The sequence below is a fragment of the Pristiophorus japonicus genome, chromosome 4 (genome assembly GCF_044704955.1).
Source record: "Pristiophorus japonicus isolate sPriJap1 chromosome 4, sPriJap1.hap1, whole genome shotgun sequence".
In the NCBI taxonomy this organism is placed as follows: domain Eukaryota; kingdom Metazoa; phylum Chordata; class Chondrichthyes; family Pristiophoridae; genus Pristiophorus; species Pristiophorus japonicus.
This window is the reverse complement of record NC_091980.1, coordinates 190,428,154-190,444,587: the sequence shown is the minus strand read 5'-3', so window position 1 is coordinate 190,444,587 and position 16,434 is coordinate 190,428,154. Positions and strand designations below refer to the sequence as shown.

The 16,434-nt window shown below is 46.9% G+C and overlaps 1 protein-coding gene across 7 annotated transcripts in view; it reads right to left on the bottom strand.

Annotated features, from left to right (window-relative positions):
- Positions 1–16,434, bottom strand: part of LOC139262274 (alpha-(1,6)-fucosyltransferase) — a 1,093,864-nt gene that overhangs the window by 296,918 nt on the left and 780,512 nt on the right. The gene's annotated exons all lie outside the window — the stretch shown is intronic.

Genomic DNA, 16,434 nt, shown 5'->3' with positions numbered 1-16,434 from the left:
AGCACTCTGGTCTTATTAATATGACAAGCTTCTGTTGGCAGCAGTGTGTGCAAAATGTAATGTTTTGTCACTTAGAGCAAGAGACAAATGTGTTTAAAAATTAGAGTTACTTGTGATTGGAAACAAGTTAACATTTAGGTTCATTAGTCTTCAAGAACAATTATGAATAATCTGCTTAGCTTTCATGTGATCTGCAAGCTCAAAACTCCCATGAGTTAGAATGGGGGTTTTCAATGCAACATCAAGAGTGGCGAACGTTTCACATAATATTTCTGAACAGTTTCAAACATGTGAAGTAGATATGTCTTGGAACTTTTGAAAATCATTGTTACTGTGACAAATAGATTGCCAGACTGAATCCCTCTGTATCCTGCCCTGTAAAGCTCTTGATTTACAGAGTGATACAACAACTTGCATTTACCTCTTAAGTATGCTGTCCATCCTGAGAGCACAGCTTAAATTGCAATATATTCAAGAACCGTGGCAAACAAATGTGGGTTGGGGGGGGCGAAGAAAAGGGTGCATGCAACAGAAAAATGCAAACCATCATTACAAAAAGCCATAACAAGAATCTAGAGTTAAAAAGTGGCACAGCGCAGTTTCTAAATATAAATATTCAAATACCAAGAAAGTATTTCAACAAAGGCAGGCTTTTAAAAAAATATTTGGACAATATTGTGGAAGGATGAATGCCGTTTGGTTTCCAGTATTTCACCAAGTCGACAATTGCGTTGCAACTTTACAGAATTCCTTTTCACAGTAAGCTGCAAAGGCAATTCTGAAAGGATTAATCGTGCATTATACATTTTCCTCCTGTGCTGACAAAAAGCATTAGTTAAGCTCAGTAGAGCTTAATCCAAAAATATTATATATTTTATATTAACGAGGCAAAAGAATTCCAACATTGGTGCAGTGCATACATTATAACATATGCAAATGTCTGTGACGTCTAAAACACTGTTGGAAAGGACGCAATACAACAAATAATCATAATCTAGGATTGTTTTCCTCCCCTTGTCTAGTCTATTCTCACCTACATCAGCAACTCTTCCGATTCTCTCCGCCACTTCAACAGTTTCCAATTTCCTGGCCCCAACCGTCTCCTTTTCACCATGGACGTCCAATCCCTCTACACTTCCATCCCCCACCAGGATTGCCTGAGGGTGCTCCGCTTCTTCCTTGAACAGAGGCCCAACCAGTCCCCATCCACCACCACCCTCTTCCGTCTGGCTGAACTTGTTCTCACATTGAACAACTTCTCCTTTGACTCCACTCACTTCCTCCAAATTAAAGGTGTTGCTATGGGAACCCGCATGGGTCCTAGCTATGCCTGCCTTTTCATGGGATATGTGGAACATTCTTTGTTCCAGTCCTACTCGCGTCCCTTCCCTCACCTCTTTTCCCGGTACATCGATGACTGTATCGATGCCGTTTCCTGCTCTCGCCCTGAACTAGAAAATTTCATCCACTTTCCACCCTTCCCTCACCTTCACATGGTCCATCTCTGGCTCTACCCTTCCTCGCCTTGTCTGTCTCCATTTCTGGGGATAGACTATTGACAAACATTCACTGTAAGCCCACTGACTCCCACAGCTACCTGGACTACACACTTCCCCCCCCACCTTGCATCCTGTAAGGACTCCATTCCATTCTCCCAGTTTCTCCGTCTCATCTGTTCTGACGACGTCACCTTCCACACTAGTGCCTATGACATGTCTTCCTTTTTCCTCAATCGTGGATTTCCCTCCGCCATGGCTAACATGGCCCTCGACCGTTTCTGTTCTATTTCCCGCACCTCTGCTCTCACCCCTTCCCCTCCCTCTCAGAACCATGACAGGGTTCCCTTGTCCTCACCTTTCACCCCACCAGCCTCCACATTCAATGGATCATTCTCTGCCATCCCACCACCAATCACATCATCCTCTCCCCTCCCCTCTCAACATTCAGTAAGGACCACTCCCTCTGCGACACCCTGGTCGATTCCGCAGTCACTCCCAGCACCCATTCCCCTTCCCACAGCACCTTCTTGTGCAAGCACAGGAGATACAATCTTTTCATGGGATACCTCCTCCCTTCCCACTATCCAGGGCACCTTCCAGGTGAAACAGTGATTTACTTGTACTTCTTTCAATTTAGTATACTGTATTTGTTGCTCACGATGTGGTCTCCTCTACATTGGGGAGCCCAAAAGCAGATTGGGTGACCGCTTTGCAGAACACCTTCGTTCAGTGTGTAAGCGTGACCCTGAGCTTCCAGTCACCTGTCACTTTAATTATCCGCTCCACTCCCACTCTGATATCTCCGTCATCAGCCTCCTACAGTTCCAATGAAGCTCAACGCAAGCTCAAGGAACAGCATCTCACCTTTTGTTTAGGCACTTTATAGCCTTCTGAACTCAACACCGAGTTCAACAATTTCAGACCTCTGCCCATATTTTGTTCCCTTTCCTCCATTTTTTTTTACAAACACCCCCCTTCCCTTTTATTTTTATCTGTTTCCCATGGCAGCTGGTAGTTATTCCGCCATTCACACCCCATCTAGAGTCATCTTTTGTTTCCTAACTTGTGCCATTACCATCTCAATTTGGCCCATCATCCCTTTTGTCTCTAATCTCTTCCGCCTTCCATCGTATCAGAGACCTTCACTTTTGTTCTTTTCTCCCTTCCCCCTTTCACTGCCCCTGCACTTTTTTAAGAATCGGTTACCTTTCAATCTTTTGCCAGTTCTGACGAAGGGTCACAGACCCGAAACATTAACTCTGTTTCTCTCCACAGATGCTGCCTGACCCGCTGAGATTTCCAGTATTCTCTGTTTTTAATACTGATTCCAGCATCCGCAGTATTTTGCTTTTAAAGTAATCATAGTATCCTGATTTACAAGGACAGGCATCAATACTTTCTGAACTTGTGTGTTTAAAGATCATTTAATCTACAGAACACTGTGTAAAGTTTGAACAAGTAGTCATTTGTAGGATATCAAATTGAGCTATGTGGGCCATTAAAGTGCATGAGAATCCTCCAACAAATTAAGTAACTTCTGAAAGAACCTTGGAGCGATATAAAAACCATAGATTTATGCAGAAAATCTGGAACAATATACCAGATATAATGTGTGTCCAAAACCTGGAACTAGACATCATTACTTGATTTGTGTTGTATGAACTTAAGATAAAATTTGCTATGTTTCAAAAAAGAATGATTTCTCCTTTGATTTGCAGGTTTCTACACTTGCTAGTAATGTTTATGTCACTTCATTACTATTAATCTCCTGGTCTGTGGCTTGTGCCAAAGAAGCATTAAGTAGAGCTCAGGAAAGTCGTGGTTATCAAACTTCTGAGCTGGACTCCTTGCAAGTGCAGGCATCCTCCTGGGGACCCTTCACCAAATACTGACACTCCTGGGGACCCCCTGCAAATACTGACACACTCTCATCCAGAGAAAAGGCCAGCAGCCCCAGTCAGAGTGAAAGTGCACATTCTATCTCCTCGAGGCAACTAATGGATATGGAAGCAACAACCCAGTTGCTGAACACTCACACCCACAGAATAAAATCCTCACATCTCTAACACTGTTGAGGAGGAGCATATCCCATAGCCCTATAAGACAGCACACCCCAGAGCAGGAACAGAACCAGCACAAACACCCGCCGTTGCAGGTAATGGCCCTGTCTCAAAATACAGCATTTGCGGAGGGTACCCAGTAGGAGCTGCACCCACACGCCCCGAACCTACGCAAGTCCCATACCCCAACCCACTGCAACACATCAACACCAGAAATGACAACGTGCACCATTCACACAAGTTACAACAGAACCCTGCAGACAAATGAACCCAGCCACCAAGGAGCCCAGCCAAGTGGAGTATATTTGGCAGCAACAAGGAAACCTTCCGATAAACATCCAGATTTTGTGCAGGGAAATCCCCGAGTTCCACAACACGTGTCCAGGCAGAATGCCAGGCAAAGCAGTTGAAGACATGGATCATCAAAAGTGACAAGTAGCTTCTAATAATACAAGCCTAAATGACGTAACTATTGAAAAGGGATTGTAAAATGGCCACAGGAACAGTTGACTTCAAAAACCGGCAGCTTTGCAGTTATATTCTGATCTTTGGTATCGATGAAGGCTTGGAGATAAACAAAGTAATCCACATCATCCAAGAGACCTTAAGAGACCTGGATAGAAGAACAGGCCTGATGCTGGAATGTGACCACAGAACACCATTGCCTGCAAACCCACACTGCCTTAGGTTCTCAACTATTCAGGTTCTTCACCATCAGGTAAAAGAACTAATAATGTCCAAGAACAGGGCTAAGGTTTGTAATGTATGCACCTGTGAGTATGCTCACAGGTTTGTAGAGCTGGCTAAAAAAAACAAAAAAAAACACAAAAAAAGGGCACTTGAAAACTGTTTGGAGTGTTTCCCAACGCCCCCCCTACCTCCCCACCTTTAATAAGGGGGCACTTGATTTAATGTTTATTTTTGTTTTGCAACAAAAGAGTTGTAGACCTGGCTGAGATCCCCGTTAGCCAGGGGATACTTGTATAATTTGTGCTTTTAGTGCCCCCCCACCCCCCCCAAAAAACACAAGGGGGCACTTGCTTGAAAGTTTTTGGAGTGTTCCCCACCCCACCCCCTTTAATCAAGAGGCACTCGATTTAATTGTTTAAATTGTCTTCAACACAAGAGTTGTAGAGCTGGCTGAGATCCCTTTTAGCCAGGGGGCACTTGTATAATTTGTGCTGTTAGTGCCCCCTCCAAAAAAAAACAAAAGCAACAAAAAAAAACAAGGGGGCACTTGTTTGAAAGTTTTTGGAGTGTTCCCCCCCTTTAATCAGGGGCACTCTATTTTATTGTTTAATTGTCTTCAACCCAAGAGGTGTAGAGCTGGCTGAGATACAGAAGAAGCTGGTGGACTTCTTCTGGAACAACAGGAAGCACTGGGTCTCTGCCGTGGGTCTTGAGTCTCCCGCTTGGGGAGGGCGGTCAGTCGTTGGTGTGCGTCAGCACCCAGCTCGCGACTTTCCGTCTTCAGACCCTGCAGAGATACCTTTACGTCGAGCCCCCTCCGAGGTGGCGTGCGCTGGCGACGTATTTCTTCCGCCAGCAGCACGGCCTCAATTACGACACGCAGCTCCTGTTTGTGAGCTTGGGGGGCGTCAGGACCGCCTTCCAGGAGCTGCCTATCTTTTACAAGGAACTCACCAGGGTCTGGAACAAAGTCTCCACCAAGCGCAGCTCTCCACCGGCTGGAGTGGCGGCTGTCCTGCAGGAGCCGCTGCTCGGGAATCCGTACCTCCACGACCGAGGTTTTAGGTGGCAGTTGGACGAGAGGGCTGTGGCTGGTGAGGTGACCAGGGTCAGGGACCTGCTCGATGGCGGAGGTGCGGGCTGGATGGCGCCAGACACGCTGGCGCGGCGCCTATATTCCGCCAACGTCCGCCGCGCGGCCGATGCCATGGTGTGTCGAGGAGGCTCAAGCACGTGGGGAGATCCCGTCCGAACTGACCCCCGTCCGGACGGAATTCCTCATCGGCGCCAAACCCCGGAACCTTCCTCGGGAGCCGGCGCCTCACAACTTGAACCACCTCGAGGAAATCCCCTCTGTGCCTTTCAGTTCCGCGCGGAGGGGTTTCCTGTACGGGCTGCTCCTGCACACTCTCAACTTTGCCATCCTCGCCTGCCATCCAGACACGCCATGGCGTACCATCTTGCTGTCCGGAGGAGGCGGGGGTCCCCGATGGAGTGCACTCTACACGGGAGTCCTCCCACTATTTATAGGGGACTTGGCCTGGAGGGTGGTGCACGGAGCAGTGCCGTGCAATAAATTTTTAAGCCGGTTCACGGGCTCCCAGGCAGCCTGCAATTTCTGCGGTCTGGAAGAGTCCGTGTTCCATGTTTTTAGTTAATGCACGAGGTTGCAGCCCCTGTTTTATTATTTAAAGGGGCTGCTCCTGAAGTTCTGGCTGCACTTCAGTCCCACACTCCTGATCTTTGGGCACCCTGTGCGGAGGGGAGCGGGTAGGTCCGAGGGCCTCCTCGTAGGACTGCTCCTGGGCACGGCCCAGGGTGCCATCAGCCGGTCCAGGCAGCGGGCGGTCAAGAGGGTTGTTCAACCTGACTGCCTGCCTCTCTTCCGTGCGTACATCCGCACCAGGGTGTCCTTGGAGATGGAGCACGCAGTGTCCACCGGTACGCTCGCGGCCTTCCGCGAGAGGTGGGCACCGGAGGGACTGGAGTGCATCATCACGCCCGGCAACCAAATTTTAATTTGATTTTATGTTTTAAAGTTTAATTTGTTTTAATTGCCAGTATTTTTAGTGTCCCCCTCCCCTTTTATAGGGGGCACTTGGAGAAAAAAAAATATATGATTTTAGTGCCCAAAAAAACTTTTAAAAAACCAAAAACACAAAAAAAAACAAAATAAAACACACACAAAAAGGGCCTTGTAAATGTTTGGTGTGCCCCCCAGATCGGGGGGACACGATTTAAGGATTCATGTTTTAGTTTCCTCCCAAAAGAGTTCTGTGGACCAATGGTGGAGCTTTGGAGGTGTGGCCTATTCACTTGGAGCCTGGAGCAGTGAGAGAAGGAGCTACCTGCTGTTGCTCCTGCCTGGAAAGCCTTTGTGAGACCTGTGAAACAGCCCAGGAAGAGGAGGAAGGGGCTTACTACAATTCCAATTCATCCAGAGGGAGAGGAGGAGAGCAGAAAACTCAACAACCTTTAATACTGCTACAAAGAGTTGTAGAGCTGGCTAAAAAAAACAAAAAAAAAAACACAAAAAAGGGGCACTTGAAAACTGTTTGGAGTGTTTCCCAACGCCCCCCCTCCCCACCTTTAATAAGGGGGCACTTGATTTAATGTTTATTTTTGTTTTGTAACAAAAGAGTTGTAGACCTGGCTGAGATCCCCGTTAGCCAGGGGATACTTGTATAATTTGTGCTTTTAGTGCCCACCCACCCCCCCCAAAAAACACAAGGGGGCACTTGCTTGAAAGTTTTTGGAATGTTCTCCCTACCCCCCCCCACCCCCTTTAATCAAGGGGCACTCGATTTAATTGTTTAAATTGTCTTCAACACAAAAGAGTTGTAGAGCTGGCTGAGATCCCTTTGAGCCAGGGGGCACTTGTATAATTTGTGCTGTTAGTGCCCCCTCCAAAAAAAAACAAAAGCAACAAAAAAAAAACAAGGGGGCACTTGTTTGAAAGTTTTTGGAGTGTTCCCCCCCCTTTAATCAGGGGCACTCTATTTTATTGTTTAATTGTCTTCAACCCAAGAGGTGTAGAGCTGGCTGAGATACAGAAGAAGCGGGTGGACTTCTTCTGGAACAACAGGAAGCACTGGGTCTCTGCTGCAGTTTTGAGTCTCCCGCTTGGGGAGGGCGGTCAGTCGTTGGTGTGCGTCAGCACCTAGCATGCAACTTTCCGTCTTCAGACCCTGCAGAGATACCTCTACGTTGAGCCCCCTCCTAGCAGGCATGCGCTGGCAACGTATTTCTTCCGCCAGCAGTACAGCCTCAATTACGACACGGAGCTCCTGTTTGTGAGCCTGGGGGGCATCAGGACCGTCATGCGGGGGCTGCCTGTCTTTTACCAGGAACTCATCAGGGTCTGGGACAGCTCGCCACTGTCTGGAGTGGTGGCTGTCCTGCAGGAGCCGTTGCTCAGGAATCCGCACCTCCACGACTGTGGTTTTAGATGGCAGGCGGACAAGAGGGCTGTGGCTGGCAAGGTGACCTGAGTCAGGGACCTGCTCAATGGTGGAGGAGTGGGCTGGATGGCGCAAGACATGCTGGCACGGCGCCTAAAGTGGGCCGACATCTGCCATGCGGCCAATGCCATCGAGTCGCTAAAAACAGCTCTGGGCCCTGACTCTGTTAGGTGTGTCGAGCAGGCTCAAGACTGTGGGGAGATACCGTCTGAACTGACCCCCGTCTGGACGGAATTCCTCATCGGCGCCAAGCCCCGAAACCTCCCTCGGGTGCCAGCGCCTCACAACTTGAGCTCCTTGGGGAAATCCCCTTCGTGCCTTTCAGTTCTGAGCGGAGGGGTTTCCTGTACAGGCTGTTCCTGCACACTCTCCATCTTGCCATCCTCGTCTGCTGTCCGGACACGCCATGGCGCACCATCTTGCAGTCCGGGGGAGGCGGGGGGTCCCCGATGGAGTGCACTTTCCGCGGGAGTCCTGCCACTAATTATTGGGAACTTGGCCTGGAGGGTGGTGCACGGAGCAGTCCTGTGCAACAAATTTTTAAATCGGTTCACGGGCTCCCAGGCTGCCTGCAATTTCTGTGGTCTGGAGGAGTCCATGTTCCATGTTTTTATAGAATGTGCGAGGTTGCAGCCCCTGTTCCATTATTTAAAGGGGCTGCTCCTCAATTTCTGGTTGCACTTCAGTCCCACACTCCTGATCTTTGGGCACCCTGTGCGGAGGGAAGCAGGTAGGTCTGAAGGCCTCCTCGTTGGACTGCTCCTGGGCATGGCCAAGGGTGCCATCAGCCGGTCCAGGCAGCGGGCGGTCAAGGGCGACGTTCAGCCCGACTGCCTGCCTCTCTTCCGTGCTTACATCCGGGCCAGGGTGTCCCTGAAGATGGAGCATGCCGTGTCCACCGGTATGCTCGTGGTCTTCCGCGAGAGGTGGGCGCCGGAGGGACTGGAGTGCATCACCCCCGGCAACCAAATTTTAATTTGATTTTATATGTTTTAAAGTTTAATTTGTTTTATTGCCGGGTTTTAGTGCCCCCCTCCCCTTTTATAGGGGGCACTTGTATAATTTGTGGTTTTAGTGCCAAAAAAAACCCACAAAAAAAAAGGCACTTGTAAACTGTTTGGAGTGTCCCTCCCCGCCTCCCCCCCCCCCACCCCCCTTTAGTAAGGGGGCACTTGATTTCATGTTTATTTATTGTTCTCTCTCAAAAGAGTTGTAGAGCTGGTGCATTGTGAGTGGCTTAGCCAGTCACGTGATGTTCACAAGCCTCAATAAAACCCTAGTCATTTGGGTTATAGGTCATCCATGGTGAAGTATGCAGTTGTGAGCATAGTGGTTGAACTGGTAATGTGTAGTTTGATTGTTTAACCTTGTTTAAACCAACTAGTTCTTAATAGCAATGTGTTGACATGAATTCTTAAGCAAAGAACCCATGAGGCAAATACATTACAAGGGTAAACTATGACTCCAATGTTTTAACCTTTACAGACCTCTTCCTTAAACTCCAGCAGAAACTCAAGGCATGATCTAAAATCACGTTTCCACTTCACAATCAAGACATCAAGTACATGGGGTGACGTACCCACCCAGGCTCAAAATGCCACCCCATTTCAGTACGCCCTGAGTGGCTAACAGTTCCCTACATGGCAAGAATATGTAACCTTCCCACCCAATGTAAAGTAAATCATTCACCCAATAAAGAAGGAATCATCTTTCTACTCAAACCCATGCAAATAGTACTCCAGAATCAATCAAACTGGCCCAACTCATTTGTGGCCCGAAGTTTCTTTGACCACACATCAATTACCAGCTCACCTTTGCACAACTATCACAGCACCGACTGAACTGGTGCCTCCTCAGTGTCCCAGAGGTCCTATTCTCTCTTTGGACTCAGCTAGAGTGGTGTACAGTCAAAGATGAGGGACATCCCTCCTAATGCTACTCTGGGAAATCATCTCTGGACCCATATTATTACCCTCACCTCCAAGAACCACAGCATTTGGCAAAGCCAGAGCAACCTACAGTGAAGCGAGAAAGCCAGTACAAAGACAACAATCAGAGAGCAATGATCAAACTCCAATGCAGGCCACAGGCGAACTAAACAGCCTGTTCAACAGCAGCAGAAAAGCTTCTCCGATGCACTGGCAAAATATTCAAACAATGAGAAACTGTCAGCATAAAGGTCCTCCACCAGCCTGTCACCGCCGCACAGCACTGCCCTCCAATCATCAAGATTCACAGTGCGGCCCTCGACAATGTGGACCATTTCCCATATCTCGGGAGCCTCTTATCAACAAATGCAGACATTGATGCAGAGATTCAACATTGCCTCCAGTGCGCTAGTGCAGCCTTTGCTGTCTGAGGAAAAGAGTGTTTGAAGACCTGGCCCTCAAATCTACCACCAAGCTCCTGGTCTACAGGGTCGTAGTAATACCCACACTCTGTATGTATCCAAGGCATGGACAATGTATAGAAGGCACCTCAAGTCGCTGGAGATATATCACCAACGATTTCTCCGCAAGATCCTGCAAATCCCCTGGGAGGACAGGCGCACCAACATCAGTGTCCTCGTCCAGGCTAACATCCCCAGTATTGAAACACTGACCACACTCGATCAGCTTCGCTGGGCAGGCCACATAGTAAGCATGCCAGATACGAGATTCCCTAAGCAAATGCTTTATGCGGAGCTCCTTCATGGTAAATGAGCCAAAGGTGAGCAGCGGAAGCGTTACAAGGACACCCTCAAAGCCTCCCTGGTAAAGTGCGACATCACCACTGACACCTGGGAGACCCTGGCCGAAGACCGCCCGAGGTGGAGAAAATGCATCCGGGAGGGTGTTGAGTTCTTCGAGTCTCAACGCAAAGAGCGTGAAGAGGTCAAGCGCAGGCAGTGGAAGGAGCACGTGGCAAACCAGCCCCACCCACCCCCTCCCTCGATGAATATCTGTCCCACCTGTAACAGGGTCTGTGGCTCTCGAATTGGACTGTTCATCCACCAGAGAACTCACCTAGGGAGTGGAAGCAAGTCTTCCTCGATTCCGAGGGACTGCCTATGATGATGATGATGATGATGGCAATAAATACAAAGGGGAACACTGGCAGCAATTCACAATTTGGGAAGTCCAGCCTCAGGCTCCATGAGATCAACAAGAAATTCATAGACTTCTGTGACTACTGCATACCTCAGAGTCCAAAGCCTTCCCTCAGGCAACACACCACCACAATACCAAGTTCTCCCCTCTCCTCGGGAATGCACAGGCAATTTCCAATCTCAGTCCAGGAGATCCAAATATACCACCTCCAGTCTGGGAGAGCTCCTGAAGCTCAACAATTCAGCCCATTTCTACCAGGCCCTGCTCCCTTACTCTTCCATCCTTGAAGCAGCAAGCAACTTCCTCAACACATTCAAAATAACTACAATCACAAATATACAGAACCAGGACCACACTCTCTGCCATTCCAATAGACCCAATAAGTCCAAGATTTTGCCACCATCCTCAGCTGCCCGGGCCTAGTCACAGTCAATCAAAAAGGTCCCGGATATATCCAAGTGATGTGCCACTGCCGCAGCAACAATTCCCCCAACCTTGTGTTTTCCGTGGATGCAGAGAACACGTTCCATTGAGCAGAGCGAGCCTTCCTTCTTACAGTACTCGGAAAGAATAGCTTTCTATGACAAGCTGAAGATCTAAATTAGAATCCAATATTATAACTTCACATCCCCTATGTGCACCAAAGGCCTCAGCTCCCCTAGCAATAAGTGACAAAGCAAGGAAGCATCCTCTTTACCCGTGTCATAGAACCCCTGCTGGCTAGTAAATTGAATTCAGATTTGCATGGAGAAGAAACTGAGAGAGCAGAACATAACATATCACTGTATGAAAGAAAGACTTGCATTTATATAGTGCCTTTCATGACCGCTGGACGTCTCAAAGTGCTTTACAGCCAATGAAGTACTTTTGGAGTGTAGTCACTGTTGTAATGTGGGAAACATGGTAGCCAACTTGCAATGTGATGATGACCAGATAATCAGTTTTTGTTATGTTGATTGAGGGAAAAGGGTATTGAGGTTGAATGATCAGCCATGATCTTATTGAATGGTGGTGCAGGCTCAAAGAACCGAATGGCCTATTACTGCACCTAATTTCCAAGTCTCTATGTTTTTATAAATATTGGCCAGGACACCAGGGCTACTCCCCTGCTCTTCTTCGAAATAGTGCCATGAGATCTTTTATGTCTATCTAAGAGAGTAGATGGGGCCTCGGTTTAACATCTCAGCTCCGACAGTGCGGCACTCCTCCAGCACTGCCTTGGGGTGTCAGCCTTGATTTATGTGCTCAAGTTCCTGGATGGGACTTGAACCCACAATCTTCTCACTCAGAAGCGATTGTGCTACACACTGAGCCACAGCTGACACTTATGGTGATGATGTACCACATTAGATGATCAAGCCCTTCACTTCACTCCCCAAGACCAAAGCATTTGGTCTGCTCTCAAGATACAAGTTCTCCTATTCCAAAACAAAGGCCATTTTTCTCACTCTGGACATCCCATACATACTTATGAGTTCCACGTCTTTGCATAGTCAGCAACTGGGTTTAAACAACAAGGAATTAGAATGGTTCCCAATGTCTCTAAACCGTACAAAATAAATGAACACATCCTGCAATTCTGGTCAGCATTTCTGCTGACCTGGTAAGGTGGAACAGACTCAGGAGTGTAAGTAAATTAATAATTAATTTGCTCTCATTCATCTTCCAACCTTTTCAGTTGCTGCCAGTGTTCAAGGTCAGCAAGTGGGATCTTTTACAGATTTGTGCGGACAGGCAAGAAATGCTTCCACATTGCCTTCAGCTCCCAAACAGAAAGCCTTGCCAGTCTACTGGGTCTTGAATTCTAGCCCTGCGACACAACTCGTAGCGAGGCCTGGGGACTGAGGCATCCAAAGTAACCCTCCACATAACCTGAAGGAAGGGAAAAGCAAAATACTGGAAATCTGAAAGAAAAACTGAAAATGCTGGAAATACTCTGCAGGTCAGGCAGCATCTGTGGAGAGAGAAACAAAGTTAATGTTTTACTTCAGCGACCTTTCACAGGACGTACTCTCCTCTACATTAACCGACCTTTCTCAGACTGACATAGAAGCTCAAAGATTCACTCCACAGTACCAATTATGCTACCAGCCTGGAAAGAGACCTAAAAATCCCACAGGGTGCATTAACTCTCTCCCCAATCTGGCACAAAAGAGAACTATCAGGTGCTTTCTGTGCCTACCAGATAACGGAGGAGGTAGAGAGAAAGATATCAAAGCAAAACCTCACCACTACCACCTGTAGCAGAAGATGAGAAAGCCAAGATAATAAATTGAGTGCACCACAGTCCAGAGATGTTCTACCAATTTCAACCCTCACTGGGCACAGATTGTTGGAAGGGTACATGTGTATTGCATTCAGTCATTCCGGACTGCAATCCTGGAGATGGGAGACAACTGATACCACTCTGAGTTCCTGGAACTCCAATCCTGCACTTACTCTGCCTACTCCCCAGAGTATGACCCCTCCCAGTAGCATATAAACTATTGCATTCTTCATTGCCAACTGCAAGATGATGCAGTCACCTCCATGGCGACATGCAATCCTCCTCCCTGATGGACATGTAGCTAAAACCTGTGGCACATTTACCAATTCAAATAGGTAATGCATATACTCCGTCGGAATCCATGGAAGTACGAGGCAGTCTGCAGCCCTTTCCCAGAAGCTAACACAACCCAGATATTCCTTCACCCCACACATTAACATTACTCTCTATAGAAGTCAAAAACAAACCAGCTTGGAATCCAGCCTCCAATTAATATGAATTTTCTTAATAACCTAACTTCTGCATGAGGGCATGGTGCTCGCTATCTCCCTGACCTAACTAAACCCAAGGGATGCCAAGTTCAGAGGGGAAGTGAAAGAGAAAATAAAAGGGGCAAAGAGAGAGTATGAAAATAGATTGGCAGCTAGCCAAAAAGGGAATCCAAAAGTCTTCTATAGGCAAATAAACAGTAAACAAGTAGTAAGAGGGGTGGGGCTAATTATATAAGAACATAAAAACACAAGAACATAAGAGTTAGGAACAGGAGTAGGCCATCTAGCCCCTCGAGCCTGCTCCGCCATTCAATAAGATCATGGCTGTTCTGGCCGTGGACTCAGCTCCACTTAACCACCCGCTCCCCGTAACCCTTAATTCCCTTATTGGTTAAAAATCTATCTATTTGTGATTTGAATACATTCAATGAGCTAGCCTCAACTGCTTCCTTGGGCAGAGCATTCCACAGATTCACAACCCTCTGGGAGAAGAAATTCCTTCTCAACTCAGTTTTAAATTGGCTCCCCCGTATTTTGAGGCTGTGCCCCCTAGTTCTAGTCTCCCCGACCAGTGGAAACAACCTCTCTGCTTCTATTTTGTCTATCCCTTTCATTATTTTAAATGTTTCTATAAGATCACCCCTCATCCTTCTGAACTCCAACGAGTAAAGACCCAGTCTACTCAATCTATCATCAGAAGGCAATCCCCTGTCTCCGGAATCAGCCTAGTGAATCGTCTCTGTATCCCCTCCAAGGCTAGTATATACTTCCTTAAGTAAGGTGACCAAAACTGCACGCAGTACTCCAGGTGCGGCCTCATCAATACCCTGTACAGTTGCAGCAGGACCGCCCTGCTTTTGTACTCCATCCCTCTCGCAATGAAGGCCAACATTCCATTCGCCTTCCTGATTACCTGCTGCACCTGCAAACTAACTTTTTGGGTTTCATGCACAAGGACCCCCAGGTCCCTCTGCACCACAGCATGTTGTAATTTCTCCTCATTCAAATAATATTCCCTTTTACTGTTTTTTTTCCCCAAGGTGGATAACCTCACATTTTCACACATTGTATTCATCTGCCAAACCTTAGCCCATTCGCTTAACCTATCTAAATCTCTTTGCAGCCTCTGTGTCCTCTACACAACCCGCTTTCCCACTAATCTTTGTGTCATCTGCAAATTTTGTTACACTACACTCTGTCCCCTCTTCCAGGTCATCTATGTATATTGTAAATAGTTATGGTCCCAGCACCGATCCCTGTGGCACACCACTAACCACCGATTTCCAACTCAAAAAGGACCCATTTATCCCGACTCTCTGCTTTCTGTTCGCCAGCCAATTCTCGATCTGTGCTAATACATTTCCTCTGACTCCGCGTACCTTTATCTTCTGCAGTAACCTTTTGTGTGGCTCCTTATCAAATGCCTTTTGGAAATACACCACATCCATCGATACACCTCTATCCACCATGCTCGTTATATCCTCGAAGAATTCCAGTAAATTAGTTAAACATAATTTCCCCTTCATGAATCCATGTTGCGTCTGCTTGATTGCACTATTCCTATCTAGATGTCTCGCTATTTCTTCCTTAATGATAGCTTCAAGCATTTTCCCCACTACAGATGTTAAACTAACCAGCCTATAGTTACCTGCCTTTTGTCTGCCCCCCTTTTTAAACAGAGGCGTTACATTAGCTGCTTTCCAATCCGCTGGTACCTCCACAGAGTCCAGAGAATTTTGGTAGATTATAACGAATGCATCGGTTATAACTTCCGCCATCTCTTTTAATACCCTGGGATGCATTTCATCAGGACCAGGGGACTTGTCTACCTTGAGTCCCATTAGCCTGTCCAGCACTACCCCCCTAGTGACAGTGATTGTCTCAAGGTCCTCCCTTCCCACATTCCCGTGACCAGCAATTTTTGGCATGGTTTTTGTGTCTTCCACTGTGAAGACCGAAGCAAAATAATTGTTTAAGGTCTCAGCCATTTCCACATTTCCCATTATTAAATCCCAACATTTACTTGAGTCACTCTCTTCCGTTTTATATATCGGTAAAAGCTTTTACTATCTGTTTTTATGTTTTGCGCAAGTTTGCCTTCGTAATCTATCTTTCCTTTCTTTATTGCTTTCTTAGTCATTCTTTGCTGTTGTTTAAAATTTTCCCAATCTTCTAGTTTCCCACTAACCTTGGCCATCTTATATGTATTGATTTTTAATTTGAAACTCTCCTTTATTTCCTTGGTTATCCACGCCTGGTATCCCTTCTCTTAACGCCCTTCTTTTCCACTGGAATATATTTTTGTTGAGCACTATGAAAGAGCTCCTTAAAAGTCTTCCACTGTTCCTCAATTGTGCCACTGTTTAGTCTGTGTTCCCAGTCTACTTTAGCTAACTCTGCCCTCATCCCACTGTAGTCCCCTTTGTTTAAGCATAGTACGCTCGTTTGAGACACTACTTCCTCACCCTCAATCTGTATTACAAATTCAACCATACTGTGATCATTCATTCAGAGAGGATCTTTTACTCGGAGATAGTTTATTATTCCTGTCTCATTACACGGGACCAGATCTAAGATAGCTTGCTCCCTTGTAGGTTCTGTAACATGCTGTTCTAAGAAACAATCCCATATGCATTCTATGAATTCCTCCTCCAGGCTACCCCGTGCGATTTGATTTGACCAATCGATATGTAGGTTAAAATCCCCCATGATTACTGCCATTCCTTTTTCACATACCTCTATTATTCCCTTGATTATTGTCCGCCCCACCGTGAAGTTATTATTTGGGGGCCTATAAACTACGCCCATCAGTGATTTTTTCCCCTTACTATCTCTAATCTCCACCCACAATGATTCAACATTTTGTTCATTAGAGCCA